Here is a 7,034-nt window from a genome sequence, read left to right on the forward strand (position 1 = left end):
GCATATGTTGTTCTGTTCATGTAATTCACTTGTCATTTTGGTTGAAAGGAATGCAGATTAAACTGTTTTACATGACTGTCCAAGAGTAATTTGGAATCTGAATAAAGTAGAGGTTATATGTATACATAACTGTTCCTGCAGGACTAATGGAATCCTCTAATTTTTTTAATCGTAATGGCATATTAGAGAACAACAAAAAGAAAATATGGTACAGCTCAAGTTCAATGAGGCCATAATAATCCATAATCATATATTAATGCAGTAAACATATACAAAATAGGCAAGGAAGAGCCAGGGCAATATTGTGCAAGTCTGTCAGCAGTTCTCAACATATTGAGAACACAAGTTTTGAACAAAAAAAATTCCCAACACTTGGGTTCTAAATGCAAAAAGTACACTGCTTCATCAAAAAAGTTAAACAAAATAATGTTCTGCTAAACATAATAAACCTAGTCTTCATTTTTTGTTTCTTGGTGGTCTGAATCCAGGATTCGGAACAAACTTCATGAAGTTAAAAAGTCTTGTTACGGTCCCTTGTGATGCACCTTGCATAGGATGAGCCGGAGGAAGAGTTATGGGTTGAGTGGTTGCTGGTGGGGTGGCAGCAGGTGGAGTGGTTGCTGCTTGAAAGCTGCTTCCTGGAGTTGCCTTTTCTTGTTTGGATGACTTCCTTTTGGGGAGGCAGTTTTGGTGGCCTCACAGGAGGAGGCAAGACCTATTAGTGAAGACATGTATAATAGTTACTAAAAGTGGAGAAGAACATGCACATAATAAGATTGAATGTGATATAATTTTGTAACCTCTTGAGAGTCATCGGTTTGTGACAATGGTGGTTGACTGGCTTCAAGTTGAATTTCGGTGGGGGGTTCTGGGACAACGCTGGCTTCACCACCATTAGCAGCTGGAGGTTGGACAGCAACAGCCTTAGCAGCAGTAGCAGCCACCTCATCAGCAGCTCTCTTTCCGCAGTTTCTCTTGGTGTGTCCTGATTCACCACAATAACGACAGTGACCTTTTTGATAGATTCTTTTCATCTTCTTCCTCTACTTTTTACCCCCACTTGGCTCCTCATATGCATTCTTTCTTCTTTTTTTCGTAAGTGGACCTGGTTTCTTTTTTAATTTAGGTGCTTGTGGTCTGTTATGTGGTGACTTTTCCCATAGGGCTTGACCTGAAATTGGGTTGATATGGAAGGCATATGTGTTATTATATGCCTCCATTGTCAGCCATTGGTGACAAAACTCATCTGGTCTTCTACCAACCCTTGCCAATGCAGCACAAGCATGCACACACGGCATCCCTAAATAACATTATCATAAGTCCAAATATTACCAATATTAAGCCAACAGTCAAGAAAAAAAATAACAATGGAAGAAACTGGTAAAAGTATCTCACCACTCAATTGCCAAAAATCACATGTGCAAAGCCTCTTTTCCAGATCAACAACCATGATAGTCGGCCACCCGTGAACCTCGAATTTCTCGTACTCAGAGTCACCAGACCACATCGGGACCCAACTCTTTTACTCCTTCCTTATTTTTTCCAATCTGCTGCGCTGTATAGGTGGTAGAATACCATTGTTGGAATTAAGCTTCACTTTGTTCCTAGCGATTGACCTCATTGCATACAGTCTGACTTCCTCTAACAGTGTAATGATAGGTTTGGTTCTAGCTTCTTTGATCCTTGAGTTGAAGACTTCACAAGCATTGTTGCAATATTGTCTATTTTAGGTGCGTTGCTGAAGAAAGTCCGGCTCCAAGAGTCTCTAGGTCACTTGTTCAAATACTCCCAAGCTTTCTTGTTAACTCTCTCAATCTTTTTTATACTTTCTAGGAACCCATCTTGGCTGGTGCACCTTGCACACTCCCATAGCAACCCTCTCAACTAGAGATCTTTCCACTGCTTATTGAAGTTCTTCCATAAGTGCCACACACAGAATCTGTGATGGACACCAGGAAAAACTTCCTTAACAGCATGGATTAGGTCCTGATTTCAAAAAAGAAAATAGTGACATACAAGTTATCGAGCATCAAACTGATCCCTTTAGTTTTATAAGTGACATCTATTTGGTCCCCTAAGTTTTATGAGTGACATCAACTTGGTCCCTTAAGTTTTATAAGTGACATCAATTTAGTCCCTGTTCGTTGCAGTACATATCAGTTCAATATATATATACCAGTTCATCCAGCAGTAGTCCATCTATTTAGGCAAAGCATTTGTACATTACAGCAAAATTATACAACAACACAACAGTTCATTACAACACAGCAGTTCAGCATATGTAAAACAAAATTATACAACAACAAAACAACAAAAACATGGACCAGCCTATACAAATAATATCAGAGCAGCCTATACAAATTATGTACTCTATGCAATTACTCATGTTAAAATTAGAGCAGCCTATACAAATTATACAACAACAAAATTTAAATAAAAAATGGATAAAACGTACCTTCTGCATATCTGAAATGAAACAGAGCTTGTTTTGCTTATAATCTCTCAAGTCTTGGTGAAGTAATTCCAAGAACCACCTCCAATTTTTAGTATTTTCAATAGGGACAATTGCATATGCAATCACATATATGTGATTGTTTGCATCTTGTCCAATTGCAGACAAGATCTGGCCACCATGCTGGGTCTTCAGAAAAGCTCCATCCAAGCCTATGAGGGGTCTGCAGCCAGCCAAAAATCCCTTCTTACAGGCATCCAAGCAGATGTACATCTTTTCAAATATTGGTTCATCATCAGGGTTGGGCTGAGGGATAACTCCAACTGTGACAGTAGAGCCTGGGTTACTCCTAAGCAGTGTAAGCCCATAATCCCTTACCATCCTATACTGGGCAGCAGCATCACCATACACAACAGCCCTAGCATCTCCTAAGGCCCTAGTCAGTGAACACTTGCTAAGTTCCAAGTCACATTTTGTCTTAAAATACTGAGCAGCCTTACAGTGTCTTAAGTTAGGATATTTTTGTAGCTTCTTTACCAATTTTCCTGCCAGCCACTTTCTAGTAGCCAATCTATTTTTGGTTTCCCTTGCACAAGTGTGATCATCTTTGAACGTCTTGATCTGCCAGTAATTGTTCTCAGTGTTGTTAGCAGCATAGACAAGCCATCCACAGTTCTCATCCTTACACACTGCTCTCATCCTTACATTATCATTCTTTTTAAACCAAATCCTCCGACCCTCCTGTATACAATATTCACGCACAGCCTCTTTGAACTCCATCTTTGTAGTAAATGTCATTCCAACAGCAAGCCTAAGCTTCCCAAACCTACCTACATCTCTAAACACAGGGAAAACCTCATCCGAATCAACCTCCTCCAATTCATCCTCAGAATTTGGAGGAGTCTTCAGTTCTTCTGAGTGCCATGAGTCTCCACCATCAGATTCCTCATAACTTTCATCTTGGGCATCATCATATGTTCCCATGGACCCGAACCTAGGAATTGGTCCAAAAAAATGTGCATTATCCTCAGAGCCTGAGTCAGCACACACAGGACCATCATCCTCAACCATTACATCCCTCTTTTGTTTAGAAGTTTTCTTAGCTTTCCTGGTTCTCTCCTTCACATTTATCTTTTTCTTTCCTGCTAATCTCTCCACACCCACATCTTCCTCACTAGACACTAAATCACCATCAGGCCGATATGGTTCATCCTCCTCACAACCATCACTCGCTTCACTATCTGAGGAATCCTCTGAACTAGACAATGCAACATGTTCTGTTTGGGCTGTTTTCCTTTATCATTACCTCTTACACTAGCTCCACTAGCAGCTGCTCTTGTTAATGGCCTCCTTCCACATGGTTTTGGTGTTGCAGATTTTACATTCCTAGTCCCTCTTCTTGGTACAGCAGACTTCTTGGACTCTTTTGATTTCGACCATGGTTTAGGCATTTCAGTTGGTAGCGACATTTTTTTGGGTGGATTTTTCGGCTTGGTTTTACTGGGCTGAGTCACTGTTTTTGGGGGTGGATTGGGGTTTGGCATAGGAGTTGCAGTGGGGTGGTGGTGTATTTTTTTGGCTGGTTTACTAACAGTAATTGAAATAGGTGGAAGCTTTGTAGTTGAGTTTGGTTTTTCGGTGGGAATAGTGCTGTGAATTGGTACAGAGGTTGTAGTAGATGCTGCTGTGGTGGGAATTGGCTCTGCATTATCATTGGTGGTGGGATTTGGGGTGGGATTCAAATCCTGTATCACCAAACCTCCTTCCCTTTAGATGAAACTGCCTCTTCTTCCTCAATGTAAAGAGGTTCTGAGACTCCATGTTCATAGTAAACATGAACAACCCCCTTGTTCTGCTGACCAAGGTAGCACATCTCCATTAGCTCCTTGTCATTTGTTAGAACCCTTAGACCATTTTGCAACGGCCTATTAGGAACCAGCCACCATGTTTGAGTGACCTTGTCATATCCAAGATCCTTGTGGTAGTCTCGGACAAAGAAGACGTCCAGTTTGTCTGTATCAACTCCTGGAAACTCAGAGACATCTCCACCATTGTAAGTCACACCTCAATCATCAGTGATGAATGATCCTCCATGGTGAAATAGGATGGTAAGCAAATCATCACCCATCTGCAATTTAATTTTTTTTATCTTATATCAGCCTCCCTAAACTTCAAGCACATTACCAACTTACTACCTCCATAACTAAAACTACAACAGCAGTAAACCCTTGGACAAAAAAACAAGTTTCCGTCTTAACAAAAACCCCCTTACTTAGCCTAGCCATTAAGAAACCTCCTCCCGATCAAACCCTAGCCAATACCTCAAAACACAAGCATGCATTCCAACACAAAACACTCCAAGAAAACGTTTTTTCCCCTTCTGAAGAATAGATTAACAACAAAATTCAAAAAACAGAGCTTCACCACACATTTAAATTTTTTTGCGTACCTTTATCAGAGAAACCCGTCTTCACAACTCTCTGCCTGATGCAGATGATGAAGGCGATCCTCTGGAGTTTACGTTCTCCACCCAAATACGCTCTGGTGAAGGCAACAGCATTGGCGCCACTGAAGAAGGTAACGGAGAAGAAGATAACTCTGCTTTGTGTTATGTTTGTGTGTTTGAGTGTGGGAGACGAGACGTTAGTGAAACGTTGAGGGTGGGGTTTTTTTTTCGCATAAAACGACGACGTTTTATGCCTTTTTGGCGCCACCCAACAAACGACGTCGTTTTGGCCTGCTAACGTATCACCAACGATGCCAACTTAGCTTTCCGGTTGCGCCAGGTGGACGAAATTCACCAGAAGGACCACTATGAGTACCAGAGATCAATTTCAGGGACGATCTAGACAAATTTTTAACTTCAGGGATTACTTTGATTCTCGAGAACAATTTCAAGGACCACTTTGATGCTACCTCCTCTATTTTATTAAAGAGATTCTTATCTTATTACTTCTACTTAGGAGTTAGGAATGAGTAGTATTTTTTAAATATGTACACATTAGTAATCTCTTTAAGAAAGGGAAGCAGCAGTAGAATCTTGCTGCTGTGCTTTATATCCAGGGGCGGAGCTAGGTGGTAGGAAAGGGGAGCGATGACCTCCTCTAATTTTAATTTTTTACATATAAATTATATATAAATTTCAGTTTAGTTCTTTTTTAAAATTTTATTTTAGTCTTAATTTATTGTATAAATATTTTTAACTCCTCTAATATTTTATCTAGCTCCACCTCTGTTTATATCTCAATTATTCATCTAAATTAGAAAGAAGAATCTTGGAGGATATCAACCACATTAAGATAAAATGGAGTAAAAATAACCAAACATTATATTCCAAGTCTCTCTCAACTCTGATTATAGTGTTCATTTTGATAGCAGGACATATATATTCTATAAACATACATCAGACATTAATTAAATATAAATATATATGCTGATGTGATGAGAGTATATACATTGAATGAAGGACTAAAATCTTTTCTTCTATAAAAGCAAAAATATATAAGGATAATTTTTTTCTTTTGGCATGAATATGTTTATCAATTGAAACTGGAACTACATACAAATATTAGAGAATTTAATCAAACTATATATAAAAAGTATATTAATCTAAAATAATTAAAAAATTTTAATTATTCTATCATTTAATTTCTTATCATTTTAAGAAATTTTTAGTTTGGTCATCCTTATTATTTAAAAGTTTATAATTAAATCTATACGTTAGATAAAACTTAAAAAAAATTCAATTAGTCCTTGTTAATTTTTTTTTTGAAAAATATGAAATATTCTTGGAGTATTTATTTTTTATATTTGATGTAAGGTGAATTACGAATATTTTATAATTATTATTCTTTTAAATAACTACTAGTAAGAATTTAACTAAAAATTTTATCTAACTAATATACGTATAAATTTTTTTATTAGTTAAGTTGAACTAAATTAGTCTAATATCAATAAAAAAAAATTGTCACTCTCACTCACCGACTCACTCAAATTTTATTGTTCAATTTAATTAAACTTAGTTCACAAAAAATCTTACACGTGTAGTATATCTCTTTTTATCTAGTACATCTATCTAATTATAAACTTTTATATTACAAGAACTTGATTAAATAATTAGTTAAACTATGTGAACTAACAAAATAATCAAACTAAAAAATAATTTACAATTATTCATCTCTTTTTATTTCCAACATAATTAAATATCACTGTTTAATATATGTTCTAAAACAAGTATTCAACTATTCATTATCGACTATTCAATTACAAAAGCTAGTTTTATAATATGATGGCATAATTTTTTAAAAAATAGATAATATAATTTATTATCTCAACTAACTATTGAAAATAAGAAAAAAAACTATTAATTTCTTTTATGTTTAAAAAACTAATTTTCTTTTATTACGGTCATAAAGTTCACTACCCTTGTTTATTGATTTTTTAATTGAATTGGATTATTTATTTATTTATTTTTAATATAAAATCAAATTTTTAGTATGGTAATTATTATTACTATTATTATATCAAATTTAATAAAATAACTTTCTTAACATAAACTTAAGAAAATAATTTATGTTTTATT

The sequence above is a fragment of the Arachis duranensis genome, chromosome 5, assembly GCF_000817695.3.
Source record: "Arachis duranensis cultivar V14167 chromosome 5, aradu.V14167.gnm2.J7QH, whole genome shotgun sequence".
Classification (NCBI taxonomy): domain Eukaryota; kingdom Viridiplantae; phylum Streptophyta; class Magnoliopsida; order Fabales; family Fabaceae; genus Arachis; species Arachis duranensis.